Here is a 17765-nt window from a genome sequence, read left to right as displayed (position 1 = left end):
AAAATGGTCTTTTGTGGCACAAGGGAGCACATTTTTCCACCCTCATCCCTTCCTATCTTGTTTCATCACAGGTCACACTCCATTTGAGTCCTAATGTTTCTATCAATAAATGATGGATTTGCCAATGGTGATTTAAGTTTAAAATTACTTGCGAAAACTTAATGAAGCCTGCAAATCATGAATTAGATTTCAAAGAAATTGTATCTGACAGTTAAAAACTACAGGGCCAAAGTAATTTCAAAGGTGGCATTTTTCCCTGTATAAATTATGTATCAGATCAAAACAGAGGTGGTTCTGTAGGAATAATTATTATTTTTTTAAAGCAAATCGCAATTTGTTTCTTGCTGCAGTAGCGTTCTCTTATTGGTGCGTAGCAGGGTGGATGACATGCTCCTGCAGAAAAAAAATTGTCCCTGCTGCAGCTGGCTGTTGTGGGCGCCCATCTGCTTCTGACCTGTATTTTCCATCGGTTTGAACATCAGTTTCTAATCCCGCTTCCCAATCTTGTTACTAGGCTGCTCAGACTGCTTGTCTGCTATGGACCAAAATGATACCCAGATGCTCTCAGCCGTTGTATTTCTAGATGGCGTTATATTTTTATAACCCCAAGTGTTCTTTGCAGGTTTAAACTGTCCCTTTTGGCAACCACTTTGCCTCTGTATAAGAGAACGCCCGATGCTGGTTTGCAGTTACATGAGGAAGAGAATCCTGTTACTTAAAGTGCATGTGGGGAATTTTGTGTTGCTTGGAGCATATTCATTTAGTTAATTAGATTTGTGAAAGATAATGAGAAGTTTCCTGTCCTAAATTCAGAATATTTAATGCAATTTGGAAATGGTTGTAAATCTCTCTAAAGTAGCCAGAAGAACCGTAGTTATCCTCTTGATTCTCTCCTGTCTTCCTTTTCCCCTAAATCCAAGGAGATAAGAGTAGTCAAAACTATTTCAACCCCCCGCCCAAAAAAGGAGGGGGTGGGGGGGGGTGGTGGAGAGTACTTCTAATGCTTTAATAATTGTGCCTATGGACTTTATTTAGATTTGGTGATTTTCTCTGAGCTGTGTGGTAACTGGTAGTCAGCATGTTTCTGAATGCTGTTCGTCTCCCATTTGGAGATGGGACCTACAATTTTACAGACTTAAACTAAAAAGCTTTCTAATATAGCTAAGAAACAAGCAGGAGTGATATGCATTGTGTAGATGTTGAATAAATAGATAATACAAATTCTTCTCCTCTCTGTTAATTTTGTTTTTATTGAACCTGCAAATGAACCTTTTTTTTCATCAAACGTTTGGTACATCTTTTGCATTATTAACATTTACATTGGTTGTTTCAGAAGTTGTGGGGTTTTTTAAGCCCTCACATAGTTTTGGTGAATCAGTCATCCTCTGAATACCTAGCTTTCACAGTTTTCCACTATTTTTTTTCTACTTGTTAAATGTGGGTGTTTTTTTCCCACGTGTCTGCGTAAGCTGTCTTGATGAAAGGAAATTCAGCCCTGGCTGATTAGCGTAAGCATTTCTGTTGTCCTGTTTATGTTGTAGAAAAAGGTGAGTGCAATGGGTTCAGTAATTGAAACTTATTTCAGTCCTCTCAGTGAAGGATGACAGGACTCATTTACTCCGTGTATGCTGGGTGTCATTTTTCATCTGCAAAGCTGCTTTATGCAGAACCTGAATATCCATTGCTTTTGATTTGCATGGTTTCAACTCTGTTTCCAAGATTAGCTTGTCTGTGGCACATTTTTCTATCAACAATTTGTTTGTCTACATGATGAGACATTCCGTTTTGCAAGATGGATACTGTTCTTCGTAGCTCATCCTCCAGTTTACAGCACTTGTGATTCTTGACTGAATGCTTCTCCTATAGACTGCTGTGTGGATTTGGCTGTAAGGTCCATTGTTACCACTAATTTGAGGTTAGCAAAGAAATCATTGCTGCTCAGTGAAATCTGTTTACGGGGATGTGGCCTTTGCAGTTTTGGAACAATGGGAATCCACTCCCTGTCTCAAGACTTTCTGTAGCGGTATTGTGGTCCTCGTCATTTTAGCTGTGCAAATCTCTTGGTGGTGCTAATGAGCTCTGAAGGACCCTTGTCTGTGTTGGCAGCAGAGAGCACTGTCGCGTTTCTCCTTCAGTGGAGCGTTTTGCACCGGCATGTTTGCATGTGGTGGTCACATAGCCAGTTTCTCAAAGCCTTTCATCCCTCAAGTACGCTCTGCCTTCTATGGTATTTACGCCCCAGCTTCTGTCTCAGTGATTTCTGCAGTTTTCCTCCTCTCAGAATTGTTGCCACCTTGCTCTTTTGATGCAACACAGTTTGAGAGTTGTGGCTTTTTTTCCGTTGTTAATATGCTGCAGCGCTTCCAGTTAACACTGTGTTTCACTGTTGTTAGTTCTCTTGATGACTTCCAAATCTTCAAAAATCTGGAGATATGGACTCTGACCATATCATGTATTTATGCGAGCAATACGAGATTGGATGGGGTCTTCGGAAATTACATAGTCAACATGTATTCTGTGTTAATTAGAAAGATAAGTGGAGCCACTGGCTTTTCTTTTTATTCCATTTGTCTTCACAGATGTGGTGGGAAAAATTTCAGCAACAGTTTGTCAAGAAGATTAGTAATAGGGGAAAAAACCTGATACTGTAACTTTCTTTTCTGTTTTGGAAAAAGTTATCACAGATAAAGAAACTTTATCACAGATAAAGAAACTCTAATAGTTTTTTGATTATTGCATTTTCCAGCAGTCAAGCCCAAGAAAGGTGAAATTTGGCCTAGTAAAGACTTCCCTGACTGTTGCTGTCAGACTGTGTTGCGTAGTCAACCAATTCTCGCGTGACCACTGGAGAGCTGGCCTCTGCTGGTCACAGAGGTACACAGCTGAGAGAATGTGGCTGATGCCTCTTGTAAGAGTGGTCATGCTTTGTAGAAAAATGGGATTTAAATAGGATCTGCTTAGGAAAAAAATTCACACAGGTGTACCATAAGAAGGACTGGTTATTTTATTAGATTCTGAACTAGTATGAATAGTCTAAATAGCTATGGCATCTGTTACATAGTCATAGCACCAGCCCCCGGAGCTATGCCAGAGCTTTACCAGGTAGAGAAGCTGCCAGCATTCAGGTATGAAATCATGCAAGATAACACTGGTGGTGAGGCAGAATGACAAATACAGCTCTTTCTTCTTACTAAGTTGAGGGGGGGACAGGGGATGCCTTTTGCTTTCAAGTGTCTTCAGACTTTTAGCAAAACCCATGAGGCCTCAACATTTTATAATAAACCCTTTTTTAATAAAAGCCAAAATTCTCAGCTATAGCTGCTGGATTCCATAGTTGGAGTATTATACAAACCCCCATGCAAGTACTATGTGACTTCTCAAAGTGTCCCAAAAGCTGGCAATATTGGTGAAAGTACAAGGTTGCTCCTTTGAATTAGTGACTCATGTGCAGACTAACCCAGCCTGCAGTTTCTTTAATGCCACTGGTTTAATCTGGGCTTTTTTGGGGTTTTTTTTGTTACCTACAGGTTTTTCAAAAAGCATTCTCTTTGACTTTTTGCTATTTAATATTTAGATTGTGCAGTTTGTCATCCTGGCCAAATAGCGTGTTTAGAATTCCCCTGACAGAATAAGGAAAATGTATTAGAGGAAAATGAACAATGGTGAATAATGAATAAACAACAGAACAAGTCTCAGACAGATTTTCATTCTTGCTAAAACTGCCTTTTCCAGCATTTATAAACATTGTTATGAACTCCTTACAGCCTTTCAGTACCTCAAAAAACTTCACAAGGCACAAAAAAACTGCACTTTGCACTTCTCTGTGTATACATCTTATTTTCACTACAGCAACACCTGGGGGCTTTTGCTGTTGTTCTTAGGCCTATAGAATCATGTAAGGAAAATTGTGATCCCAGCTCCAAACATCTTTGAATCCCATAGGAGATTTATTGCTATTGATCCAGGTCTATCTATACTGAGTTTGGAAATAAGTATGAAAGCATGTCACAGTCACATCTGAGTGAATGTGAGCTTTTACTGTGGTTTGGGTCAGGAATGGCAGGTGGTGTCACTGCAGCTAATCACAGTGCAGTGTTTTCTGAAATGGCTACACTTTAGAAGGTGGAAGTTTTTCAAATAAAAAGTTAATGGGATTCTGAATAGCAGGGCTGCACACAGGGCCCTTCTCTAGAAGAAATATACTACAAAACTAAAGCGCGATAGTGACTGCAGCAAACAGCATAGTGGCTGTGGCTGTGAGTGGCCTTTGCTGCTGTGCTCTGTGTTCAACACAGCCCTGTCTGCGTGGATTGGGATTCAAGCCAGATGTCCTGACTTTATGAGTATTAATTGGGTATAGAGTGGAGGTGAACCTGGTGATGCCGCACCCTGCCAGGCCAGTGCTGTTCTATCTCAGGGAAGTACCTGGGAGGACAGGTAAGGGACAGAGGCAGTGTTACTACTAATGGAATTAAAAGAACCAAAAGGACTTAACTGTTTGGATGGATAGAATAATCATGTGGCATTGATTACTCAAAGTTCTATTGAAGGCACTCTTTGCTGTTTATCTAGGAATCCCAACTTTAGCGAGAGGGAATAAAATGTGTTTGCCTGTACCAAGGGCTTTAAGGCAGCAGCTTAGAGCTGCTCACTTGTGACTCCTTAGATTTGGCTTCTCTCACACTGCACCATGTGAAGCCAGGTAAAAGCAGCCTCTAAGATTAAAGATGTGATTGCTGCAGGGCAAATGAGCCTGCATTTGTTTGGTGACAGTGGAGTAGCTGGCTTCAGTAAGTTGGTTGACACATTTCCCAGAGGACCCCTGCTCTGTGCCACAGTCAGCAGCAGCCACCTGTGCAGTACTGGGAGCAGCATTTCTGAGTGTTGGCATGGGCGAGGAGATGTGGGTTTGGCAGATAGTGAGCTCATTCAGAGAACTTGGGCTGCGATCTAGGAGAATTTGTGCCCCAAAATCACCAGTGCCAATTTAAAAGGAGCAATGCCTGAGTCTCCAAGAAGGGCTGTGCTAAATAGACTTACATATTTGATGTCAACTTTTCTTTCAGGATTGATCTGAAGCAAAGTCAAAGTGCAGCGCATAGGTGACATAATCTGGCATGAATAGCAGAAATCCCTGTCCTTGGAAAACCTTGTAGCCTCTGGAAAGATTTATAAATTTTAAGACCAGAGGAAACAGTTAAGGTTATCTATGGTCCATAGCCTTTCAATCAGTATTCTTGTCATTAAACTAATTACATCTGACTTTGCAAATTTCTTGAGCCTTGATTTAAAGACATCATTGACTGCACCTCATTCCTCAATAATTTGTTCCAAGGATTTATTTTTTTTTTCCTCACAGTTAAAATTATGCCTTGTTTCTATCTTGTGTTTGTCTAGCTTAAGCTTCTAACCATTAGCTCTCACTATGTCCTTTTCTGGTAGATTAAAGTGCTGACTACTCTTGAGAGTTGCTTCTCCATGTAGGTACCTGAAGAATGCAATTAGGCTGCTTTTTAACCTTGTCACTCTGTTTAGTTTATCCAAGAGTGTTAGTCTTGTGAAGTAAAGCATGCTTCTTGGCGATTGGCTTTTTCTTGTAGGTCTTCTCTAAAATCTTTTCAAATTTCCAGTAGATTTCTGAAAACATGGATATCAATTCTGCAGTGTAGAGAGAATGATACAACTCAGTCTTTATACAGCTCATGTTGAATATACCCATGACTCTGTTTCCTCCGAAAGTTGGAAGTGTTGCCCTCAGACCATGTCCATCTGCATTCCCTTGTTCCTTCCACAGATTTCCTGCTTTACAGAATATTGTTTCCAGTCTTGTAGTGTGTCTTTGTTCCTAAATGTCTGTTCTGGTATTTGGCTGGATAAGCTGTGAGGCTCTGTAACGAAGCAGGCCAAGTGATATCAGCAGATTATTTAATGTGCAGCAAGTTTTGTGTGTTATCTATAAAATTTCATCAGCAGTGATTTTTATACTTCCTTCCCTAGCAATGAGAAAAATACCTAATAATCCAAATAGCTTTGGGTCAAGAGAACCTACTAAACCCCCCGGTTTTTAATAATGTTACTTATTTGTAAATTTTCCTTTTTAAAATACATTCAGTGTGGCTGCACTGACTTTTCTTTCTCTTATGCCCCCGTAAACCTTGAACCTGACAGCAAATTTCAGTCAAATTTCAGAGCTCTTCAGAGTTGTCAAAAGCAGTAAGTTTAGATAGGTGGAGAGACCCAGATGAACGCCCCATGGAGAAAAAGGTCTCAGAGCTAGCTCAACCAGTATTATTAGACATTAGAGAATCTAAAGGGGTTGAGAGGGAGAAGACAGTTTTCAGCTTCAAGAAGAGACGTGGGATCAGTTCTTCTCTTTGGCAAAAAGTCAATCTTTTAATTAGGAAAGAGGGGCTCATTTTGAAAGGCAGAAGCACAAGCAATAAATACAAAACAAAAGGAGCATCCTCAAAGGTGTTCTTGAGACCACTGTCATATGTGAAAGGTTAACTCTACCTTTCACTTTGGTTTCTGCTCCTCTCTGAGGGATAACTCACCCTTCTGACAGAGACTGTTCCTGAATAAACTAGATCATCACTGACAGTTGCTCAGTCTCCCTGGATTACTTCCAGGACCTTGATGCCATTTCTAGAAGGGGCGCTTGCATACGGCGGAAACTTGTTTCAGGTCCTTAGCTCAAACACTACCTTTTTGAAACAACAGCGACTCTTCTAGAAGGTTTGTATATTGGGTAAAGTCAATCACATGAATGCAGAGTAGGTGGAAACCACAACCAAAATTTAATAAATAAATAAGTAAATAGACAAGTGGTTTTGTTCCTGACAGAAAACTTTTATGACTTGAGGTTTTTTGGAAGGGAGAGAAGGGAGATGGATTAGCATAGGAGGTTGGTAAGAGGATACAGCCCATACCATAGGCCTGTACTGACTATGGGGGGCGGGTTGAGCTGTAATTGATTCACAATAAGCTTCAGATGGTTTGCACATTTTTAAAGGCAGTTCTGGATACTAGTTACATGTTTGAGCCAAGCTGGTATTACTGTAGTTTGACCTCAGAGGCAAACCAGAGCTGTTTGGAGACTGTCCAAACTAACCTTTACAAATGTGTCAGTGACCTCTAGGTGGCTGGCATTCGATTAAGTCAAGGTGAAATTATCTAGTAGAGACAAGCCCTTTAAAGATCTTGATTAAGATGCAGCTTATGCTTAGAACTGATTAAAAGTGATTGCCATCTGAAAGCGGTGGTGGTGTGGCCAGCGGTTATTTGATTGAGTCTGGATTGTTGTAGACAGTTCTGTATAAACTTTTAGATGTGACCTTTTTCAGTTCTTGTGAGGGAGGCAGGCTGAGAGGGATCAATTCTGCAAATTCCCTTCCTTGTTCCTGAACAGTGGCTCCTTTAGATTTGGAATGGGACTGCGTCTGTCACAACACGGGCATCCCCTTTCACTGGGGCGTCTGCTTACCTGTAGTCCAGCTACATGTGGTATGTAACCTTCAAATGCTTACTAGCATCTTGGTTTTTATAGGGTTGGGTGAGGGTAGCTCAAACCATAATCTCTGTTGGGTCCTTTGCTGCTCACAAGAACATTATGTGCATTTTTTATGCTGGCTTTTGTTGACTTTTCCAGTTGGCACTCCTGAGTATCCTTTCCTGTCATTCAGGACCACCAGGTAGTTGAGGAACTGAGACTCTTGGTCTCTCCTGACTACACAAACTGACGATGGGGAGTGGATGGCCACAGATACCTGGATATACAGGCTTTGCATCACCATTTACATGATGATGCAATTACAAAAGAAGCTGGCATGTGCCTTCGGTGGTTTGAAACACTGCATCTGCCACAGATCGGCAGTGCTGATGCTGTCCTCTACTGCTCACCCCGATGGGGTCTGGAAGGGGAGCCAAACCACTTGCCATTATGCAGCTGGGATGTACATGTATCATGCTCTGGGGTATAGGAGGGCTCCCCAGGTAGCAGCAGTTTGAGGTGAACCTTTCTTCAACATTGCCAGTTTCTCCTTTCATCGAGCTTTGCTGCCATTTCGGAGGGTATCTGCTGTTCATTTGGTAAATACCACTTTTTATGTGAAAAAACGGCATATATAATTCTGTTCTGTATGGAAATATTGCTGTTCTCCAGCACCTCGCTCAGTGAAGGTACTGCCACTTATCTCTGTCTAACATATGGGGAAACAACCAGGTTTCCTTCTCCATTCAACCAGTATTACTTCCAATGAGAAATGTGGCTTTTTTCTGACATTATTAGAAGCAGAGAGGGTGGTTGGAAACTTGCATTTTGTGCTATATAAGTGTGACTGGCAGTTTGTTTATTTGCTTGTGTTCTGTTATTATGGAAAGCAATCTCCATGTAGTTTATTCATTTGCAGTGACTGAGTCCCAAATCATTCCATTCACGATAAAAACTGTTTTCGATGAAGTTCAGTGAAGAGCTGCAATTGTTTGTTTCATTAAAACAAGGGAGACATTTAATAGCAGTTATTCACTTCTGTTGCTTTTGTTACCTACTAGCTTTGCAAGGCATTTTATTTAGCAGTTTATAATATCTCCACAGAAAAGCTTACTTGAGGATTAAAAACAGCAGTTCCAGTTGCTGAAGGTCAGAACGCCCAGGGTGTCAGAGATGATGTTTTGGAGAGGGAATGGTTTACAAGCTTGCATGTACCCTAATAGAAACATGGTTTTGAGCCACTGGTACACCATGTGACAAAGCCAACTTACTAGAAATGTCAGCAACCCCATTGGTTTTGGTGGAGATGGGCGGGTTTCTGCTAACTGAGGAGATGGCATTTAGCATAACCTGTGATTCTTGCAACTACACATGTCTATGTGATTGGAACAAAATAATGTATTTTCTAGGAAGAAATTGTAGGTAAAGAGATAATTACCTTCTCTGGTGTTTAGCCAGGAGGATATCGAGAACCTTCAAAATAAAGCCAGGCAACTTTTCCAGTGGTCTTGCTAAGTTTCTGTAAAGTAGCCAGAGGTTCCTCCAAAGCCCTCTGTCTCTCTCCTGGAGCTACAAATTGTGCTGCCCCCTCTCTCTCCAGGGGCACATTCTGTACTTCTCCCACGTTCAGGCTGAGCAGAGATCACCTCACAGTAGGCATAGAGCTCGCTGTAGTGAGTCTGGCTTCGCCTGCTGGTCTCTTCTCTCCAGGGACAATGGGTAGTTCTCCTCGCAGCATTATTTCTCTAAAATGAGTTCATTTCAGAGAAAGCGTATCTTAAGAATAATAAAGCAGGCTGTGTGCAAATCTCACTTTCCTCTAAGGATTAACGTTCCCTGGATCTAGGAAGACACAGCTTCTTCAGTCCTATTCCACAGAATTGCTCTTTGCAGACAAGTTTCTCCAGGCAGAGTAACAGATTTTAACCCTTCAGTGGGCTGGTTTGCTTTGGTTTGGGTTTTAATGGGTCTTTTAGTTCCAGCACAGAGAAGGGCGGCTTATGAGCAGACATTTGTTCCCCCTTGTTTTAAGAAATCAGGAAAATTTCTTCCCCTTCTTCCCCTTGTTTTAAGAAATCAGGAAAATTTCTTCCCCTTCTTCCCCTTCTTCCCCTTGTTTTAAGAAATCAGGAAAATTTCTTCCCCTGAGGACACAGCCCTCTCCCTCACTTGCTTTACAGCTTGCCCGGGTTGTTATTAGTTGCTGGTGGAGCTGACAGCACTGTGTTCAGCAGAGCAGCTCTGCCACCAAGAGGTGGCAATGCCAATGCTGTGATTAACCATGGGGAGCTTGTGTGCCTTTCCCATGGCCCCCAGAAAGGTTCAGGTGCCACCAAAGACCTGATCTAGTTAGGGTGTAATTGTTTTGACGCTCACAGTGGAAAAATTATGTACTTTGGCTTATATTTTTGTACCGAAGCTGTGAATTTAAGAGGAAATGAAATTATTTGGATAACTGGATTTGCAGAGAGACCACACTTTACATGCTTTGTGGGACTCATTCATCTTCTCTTACCACAGTGGGAGCGTAGGGTATGGTTTGCCTTTGCTATCCCTCCTCCCCTGGTATTTTAGTAGTGCTCTCTTTTATTTGAAAGCTCTCTCATTCACCTTTAAACTAAGTAAATGAGTATTGTAAATAATTGAAGCAAAGGTTGATCCTGTGGGAGGGCTGCAGCAAATGGCTTAGTGGGCAAGTGGCCAAGTCCTTCATCTCTGTGAGTAAACTGCTGGCTTCCCCTTGCCCAGCTCACAGCATCTGCGAAGGAGTCTGTGTCCAATGTCACTGTTCTGCCTAATATATAATCACACAATGGTCATTAGTCGCTACAAGGAAAGTGGCTTGTCTCCCTGCTTTGATTTGCATCTGCACATCCTGAAGCCTGTGTGGCAGCTAATTGGATCTCAAGCTCTATTGACATGTGCATCCCTAGGTGGTTGGGGTTTTTTTGCCTTTTTCTTTTTTTTTTTGTCTGTATAGATGGAGATAACAGGTTGTTAGCACTTGAAACACAAATGCAACCCACCTTTCATGTCTCTTGGCAAACAAAGGCTCAACAGCATGTATCGTGTTAATTAGCATCCTTCCCAATTTTCTTATCTGTGGTTATACTGATGTTTGTTGAGGACAAATGAAAGTGATTATATTAAAAAAAAAAAAGGCAAAGGGGCTGAATACAGATATCCTGGGAATATTCTCAACATAAGCATACATTTTGAAAGAATGAGCATTTCCCTTTTCTGCTGGCCTGGATTCAGTGTACATGGGATTTCAATACATGAGCGTAGCTCAGAGGCGTCTTTACACCCTGGCACAGGAGCGGTCCCGTAGCCACTAGAGATCAAGGCAAAATTACCATTTACTGGGACATGCAGGAAAGGAATGACTCTTACGGGACCAAGTCTGGGGAAAGACGATTCGAGTGAGTAGGAGGGTGGCACAGGAAAGAGCCGAGGGCTTTGAGGAATGGTTGTGAGATCTGTGGGACACAAGGCTGATGTGTGAAGAGAGAGGAGCATTGCTGAGAGCAGCAGTTGGTGAGGTACATAACTGGGATACATAACTGGAGAAAGGGGAGAGAAGCTCGTTTGTGAGAGTCATCTTTGGAGCAAGTATATGGAGAAAACCTACGACAAAGGGAGTTTCATTCTGGAAAAGAAATGGCAATGTTAGGTTACAGTGGTACCCAACTTTGCTGGTGTCACTGCTATTGAGGATGTTACTATCATTTTTTCCCAACCAGCTTAATAATCTGAAAAAGAGCTTACTTATATGTAAACAAAAGGTTCCATCAGCATAAGATGTATCCTGAATGCTGTGTAAATAATTAGGTATGTCACAAAAAATATGCACTTCAGTGTTCACTCACCTGAAATTCCTCCAACATGCTGGTGAGGTTTTTGTCACTCAAAATGCATAATGCCCACGAAGAGTTGACTTAATAGCCTGGTAATTGATTCACAGTGTCAGCCTTTTGTGTATGTAATTGATTTGATTTACCTGCCTAGTTTTACCCAGCACTTTCCCCATGTTTGCTGCAGCATTCAAACTCCTTCGAAACAAGAAGCAGGAAGCCAAGAATTCACGTCTAAAGTTTTTATTCCTAGCTCCACTAAAAAGAAGCAAGAATTGAGTTTTTTTAAGCAGGTCTAGGACTATCTCATTGGGAAGTGCCCATGCATGCACAGTGTGCCATACAAGACAGAGAGCTGGACATATGCATCCTCTTAAATAAGTGGTCAGCTGTGCTATTGGCTTCATTCTGTATGCAAGCAAAGGATGCGGCATAGCTGCACCGTAACATTTGGAGCCTGTATCTCTGAGCTAGTTATGATGTACTTTATTTAAACAAGCTTGGGGACTTGATGCACAAGTTAGCTGTTGCTGTGCATAAGAACAGACTAGGTGGCAGTGGCCTCTCTGGCTACAGAAAAGCATACTTCCTCCTTTTAGCAGCAAGGATAGGAAGCTAAACGTTCACTTTATATGGAACAATATATGTCTCTCCCTTGGACTTTAAAGGAATCATTGGGACAAAATCAGGTGCAGTTTGCTGAAAACATTTGAATTTTCTCTTGCATGAAAAATTTTGAGTTGCAGAGCGTAGTGACTTGTCATACTTGTGATCTCTTGTTTAAAATAAAGCAGCATTAAAGCTGCTGGGGGGATTCATTGGCATTTAAATAGTATGAATAGTATGGGAATGTTTCAGTGCCTCCTTTCTTGCAGCCTCAGCTGTCTGCCGCATCAGGGGCCTCAGTGCTGCTTTTGAGCACAAGCAGGTGCTTGTGGGTGGAGGACAGTGAGTGAGACTGCAATTAATTGTATGTACAAACCATGGATGCAGGAAAAACTGATTTGAAGAACCCAAGTTCTTTGACTTTCTTATTAGCTTTTTGTTATAAAAACCATTGTGACTTCTTGGTTCTTGTCAGACCACATAGTGGGAGACTCTTTCTCTTATGATTTCACCAGCTGCCTGCTCCAGGCCAATGCAAGATGTACTTGTCCTTCCTTTTGCTTCCTGATGAACCTCAGTTTTACCTTCTCAGTGCCAGAAGGGCTACTGACCCTCTCAGGTTAGTAACTCCATGCCTTCTCTCAGATTCTGTAAAGGACTTCATGTCCCAGGTTGGTTTTGGTATTCAAATACCTACTCCAAATTATATTATTAATTTTATGGCAGGTTATGTCTGTTTAACAAATAGCAAACTGAAACACAAGAGAAACTGACTTTTCAAGACTACATAGGAAGCCTATGGCACAGCCGAAAGGTCTCACCTCAGTTGACCCAAGCCAGCATGCTTCAGAAATGTTCATTCTTCTTCCCGCTCCCAGGCCGTTTCCTATGGTCTTCTGTTCCTGTAGTCTCCGCTTTTCCTCTGAAGTTACACAGCCAGTGCCAGTGCATCTCTATTGGTATCAAACACTGCTAGAGCCAATAAGCATTTCAAGTAACTTACCGAAGTTCGGAAGAGCCATAAAATGTTTAACTCCTGATGTAGGCTTTTGCAGTCAAACTAGGAAAAGAGAATTCACCAAGCAAGTGGTTTGCTGTGTTTAAGAAAATGATTACAACAAAATGTTAAGTCCTGGTGTTGTTTCATATCTGGGGAGGAAGAATGAATCCCGCAGAGCTGAGCAGAACATCCTGGAGATGCTGACAAGAAATTAGTATATTGTCCCTTAACTGCCAGACTTCAGCAAGATTCAGGCAATGTCTCTTACTAAAATCTTACAAGATTTCTGTTTATAGGCAGGTGGTATAAGGAAGATTTCGTTGGTGAGGAGAGCAAGTATTGCTCTCAGCTTCTTATAGACAGGCTTGGGGACATCTCATTTAAAACAAGCCTTACCTGTTGGTACAATCAATCTCATCTTTTCTTAGCAGGCAAGAGGGCTCCCACAAATGACCTTATAGATTAGGCACTTTCTGTTTACATTCGATTTCCCACTCCCTGCTATTTGTAGAGAATGATTATCAAGGCATTTAATTAAAAGTTTTGCCCGGTGGGAAACTATTGGATATTTTTTCATTTCCTTACAGCCTCTTCTGTTCTGGTGGAGAGGCAGAGAGGTAGGTGGGAACAATCACCAGAAAGGTCAAGAATATTTACTTACCTATATTGAAACGCTGCTTTCAGCAAAGCTTCTCAGCTTTGTCCAGTTTAGGGGCGTTGTTGGGTGGATTTTTTGTTCGTGGTGTGGTAGGGAAGCACTGACGCTTGAAATGAAACGTCTCCATTTACCTGCAGGTTAGAAAGCTGGAGACACTGCTGGCATCCTCTGGCCTTTGCCTAAAGGCTGTGCCAGAATCTAAGTGACATCTCACGCTGCCAGCAAATTGAAAAGGAGTTAATAAGGATCTCCGCAAGAGCCTTCTTTTGGCCTTTCTTCCAGAGAGGATTACAGCAAAGCCACCTTCCCTCTCAGCTTACTGGAACAATGGAAGGACTTTGGCTCTTCAGTATTGGTAGAGTTTCAGTTTAATCAAAGTCTTGCATCATATTAGCTGTAAATATTGACAATACCCGTGTTCTGCACAGATAGCAGCTTTCTTGTTTGCCCAAGAAGTTTTGCTCCAAAGCATTTCCTCCTCCTTATCAGCGGCAAAATTACAGGACAGGGCTTCTCAGGGAGTAGTACTTGTCTTACGTTTCATGCCTTAACTGTAAGTAGATAAACTCCAAAGCCTTTCATATAGACAGAGAGTGAGAGATCTGTCAAACCATCCCCAGGAACTGAGGCGGCTACTGCAGTCCCCCATCTGTAATACAGGGATGGAAATAATTACGAGCCTGGCTGGGTTTTTGCAGCGCAGAATGTTTATGTAGTGCTTTTAGTGTGCCTGTGTCTGTGCTAAGCAGGGTTTTTGTGGTTGCCGCTGTTTCACAGTTTTTATCTCAGCCTCAATTATTCCTAGGTTGTCTTATTCAAGGAGGCAAGGTGGAGTCTGACAGCTCTTGGTCCTCTTGAAAGATGCTCACTTCTGCAGCTGGGCTTGTCAGCCAGCCACAATTCTGCTTGAAGGCTCCGGATTTCAGAAGCAACAAGGGGACAAAGCTGACAGTAAAACAAGACTTACATGTAAATTGCTACAGTTTAAGTAGCTGTCTCAAGGGAATACAGATTAAGAAGGAACCACTTTTTAATTTGGCCTGAATTTATACGCAGGCTTAAGTACGATTTTTTTTTTTTTAAGGGATGTTTTGTCACAGTTGTAATTTAGATGAGGCTCAGATAGATCCCTGCCCATTCTCTCACTCTGCATCAGCTGCTTCCAGCCACTTTTCCTGACCTCTGTGGCAGTTTGTCTCCAGTCCTGATGCATCTCTTGTAGCTTTCTCTTCTCTAGTTCGAATACTGAGTTTCCTTCATTGCCTGAAAGTCTCTGCATGACTTGTCTACCTTAGAGTAGTATATGTTTTTGAGAAAGCCTTTTTAATAGGACAATGAGAGATTTAAGAGCCAAATTAGGGCGTAAAGGAACTAAGTGAGAAAGTTGCAGTGGGAACAGGATCTTACCTTAAAGTGGTAGTAAGATACATGCTCCACTCTAAGAAGTGGTTCTCTTGCAGTCGTGGATTGTAGTGGATTACCACGCTATGCAACAGGATGCATTTAACTTATCTTAGTAGAAACACCACTGAAATCTGATGGCACTGATAAGCATAAGCAAGCCTCCAATGTGGCTGAAGCCAGAAGTCATAGGAATTGACATGGATGGGGTGCCAGCTTGAGGCTTACTCCTCTCATCTGTTGACCCATGAATCCCAAGGAGGAAAAGAATTTCCTGCTGCTTCCCTTCCAGATTGGTGAAAGGTTCTTACTCTTTCTTCTAAGAAATCTCTGGTAGTACACATGACTAAAAATAGGCATCTCATTTAGAGTAACGGTTTGCCTGCTGAGAGCTTTTATTACACTTCATTGTGCTCCTTCACCAGATAGAGTTGTGCTTTGTGAAGGGCCTGGCTTGCCTATGGGAGAATGCAGCAGATTCAAATTGCAGAATATTTAATATAGTACTTAGTGTCCCTGTTCTGTGATAGACATTTTGCCTGGCTGAGGAGTGGTAGCAGAGAGACAAACAAGAAGCTGACAGATTGGTGAATGCAGGGTGGGATCATTTGTCAGGAGACGTGATGAATCACTGTGGCACAGCATTTCATTTTCAGAAAGATCATTTTGTGAAAAACTCAAATTGAAGGCAGAGGAGACAGCTGGGGGTGTTTTGTGAGTTTTCATTTAAATCAAATATACAATTAGAATAAAGGCATATTGAAAAGTTCCTGCTATTCTAAAAATATTTTGAGGAAGAAACAAAATTGAGGTTAGAAGGAAACGGAATGACCTGGAGGAGCATTTGCCAGCTATGCTCCACAGATAGGTGCTGAGTTTTACGTACCCCTCTCTGGTCAAAGCCAGTAGGAATCATATGTCTAGCGCTTCAAGCAGGGCTTCAATTAGGGGAAAAAATATCCATCTTTTAACCTTGTACACAGGTTATTCAAGCAGAGGTCGATGAGCTTTTAATAGGACTGCACGTAGACACTGAACTCCTCGCAGCCTGAATGAGAGAAGTGGTCATGTTTCACATCATCTGTGCTCTTAGAAGTCCACGGCTACTTCTGCATCAAGGCTGATTATTCATGCAAGATAACACATTAATAAAAAAGGCTGTATGTAACTCTCTAGAAATAAGGGAGACACAGACAGTGGGGGACTTCATGCTGTACCTCAGCTGCAGGCACAAGTGACAGGAGACCGAAGGCCGATGCCCGCTTCCCCTTTCTCCTGGTGCCAAAGGGCTACAGACTCAGTCATGCTGTACAAGGTTATTTGTAGGGGATGATGAAGACCTTTTTGACCCTAGCGTAAGCAAAAAGGAGACCGTGAATGCTTTAAGGAGTAGCTCTGTGAAAAAGATGTTTTAAAATAGCTGCTTTTCAGAGAATAGCACTCGTTGGTGCATTTACAGCACACTTGGTTAGAAGATCAGTTAGAAACTTTAGTAAAGGAGAGCAGTCTAAAACCTGACATTTACAATCACTCAAATAAATATAAAGCTCTGTGTGTGTGTGTATATGTATAAAATTCTGTGAGATTTCCAGATACCTTCCCATGTCAGTAGACATGAAATAAAAGAGTAAAGAAAGCTGGAGATACTGTTTCACGGCATGCGTATGTCTCTTTCAGATTTGCAACCTGCATAGAGATGCAGGAGATCCCACATGGTGTGGGACTATAAAAGCTTATATCTTCTTCCAAGCAAGATTCAAACAGGCACATTTTTTTTTAAACCAACAAATAGTAATGGGTCACACAGTGTGCAAGACTTAATGTTGAGGGACTTGACGTTGAGGCTTTTTGAAATACTAGTGAGAGAGCTGGTCACGCAGTGTTTTCTTGAGTAATACTCTGCTGTTTATTCAGATCCTGAAATACGGAAGTCTGTTGCCAGTTGTGTTCCCAGTATAAAGGTCTTGCACTCTTTGTGCACGGAAAAGTGGTTAATTTTATAAGGAAGAGAGGACTTGCTTTTCATTTTGCCTCAGCAGGTTGCTTGCTAGTGCGTCTTCTGCAGGTAAAAGAAAGAGCAGGAATGCTTGGTGAGAAAATCTCCTTGAGACCACGTGTAGTAACAAAATGTTGCTCGTGATCTTGAAATACTTTACAAATGTTGATCATAAGTTATTAAATTATTATTATTGATGTCAAACAGGAAATGAAGGTTGCATTAACAAGGGCAGCCCGTGAGCCCTGGTGAAAGGGATTACCATGCTGAGCCACTGCATTGGTTTGCAAAGCAAAATCTGAGTGAGGACATGCAAGCTTTGCAATTTGCATCCTTTTGGTAGCATGGCATTTGCCCTTCAGATAAGCATCACTGTTTCATTTGACGTTATCTCTCTTGTTCCAGATTAGTGGTGATACGAACTGCAGGCTGATGCATAGCTCTCTCACTTTACAGGGCAGATTTCCTCAGATGTGATAAATTAGTGTTCCAAACAGACCTTTCCTTTCATCTTCAAGGCAACAGATCTAGTTTTCTGTCCCCACCTGCCCTCAGCTATGCTGCTCTTCTCCACCTCTGTCCCATTCTGAATAAGAATTAGTTTTTCAGCAATGAATTTACCTCATCATCTCTGTAAGGCACTAACTAAATTTCAAAGCCTCTCTCAGACTACCAGGACAACCGTGCCCTTCCATCCTAGCTGATGGCTCTGCTCCAGACCACAGCAGGTCTGTTTGAGACACAGGAAGCTGAGGGTTAGT

The 17765-nt window shown here is 41.8% G+C and overlaps 1 protein-coding gene and 1 long non-coding RNA gene across 12 annotated transcripts in view; one reads left to right on the top strand and one right to left on the bottom strand.

Moving 5' to 3' along the window:
* Nucleotides 1-17765, top strand: part of TSPAN4 (tetraspanin 4) — a 471022-nt gene that overhangs the window by 429449 nt on the left and 23808 nt on the right. The gene's annotated exons all lie outside the window — the stretch shown is intronic.
* On the bottom strand, nt 1297-13912 carry LOC134514523 (uncharacterized). 2 transcript variants are annotated; one of them, XR_010070741.1, is made up of 5 exons: nt 13611-13912; nt 12771-13009; nt 11359-11435; nt 8928-9234; nt 1297-5888 (listed from the first exon to the last, which is right to left on the bottom strand). It is a non-coding gene; the product is annotated as an uncharacterized LOC134514523 (long non-coding RNA). The 2 variants fall into 2 exon arrangements; XR_010070742.1 differs by lacking the exon at nt 11359-11435.

This window comes from Chroicocephalus ridibundus, chromosome 4 (genome assembly GCF_963924245.1).
Source record: "Chroicocephalus ridibundus chromosome 4, bChrRid1.1, whole genome shotgun sequence".
NCBI classification, from domain to species: Eukaryota; Metazoa; Chordata; class Aves; order Charadriiformes; family Laridae; genus Chroicocephalus; species Chroicocephalus ridibundus.
This window is presented reverse-complemented; position numbering and strand designations above follow the sequence as displayed.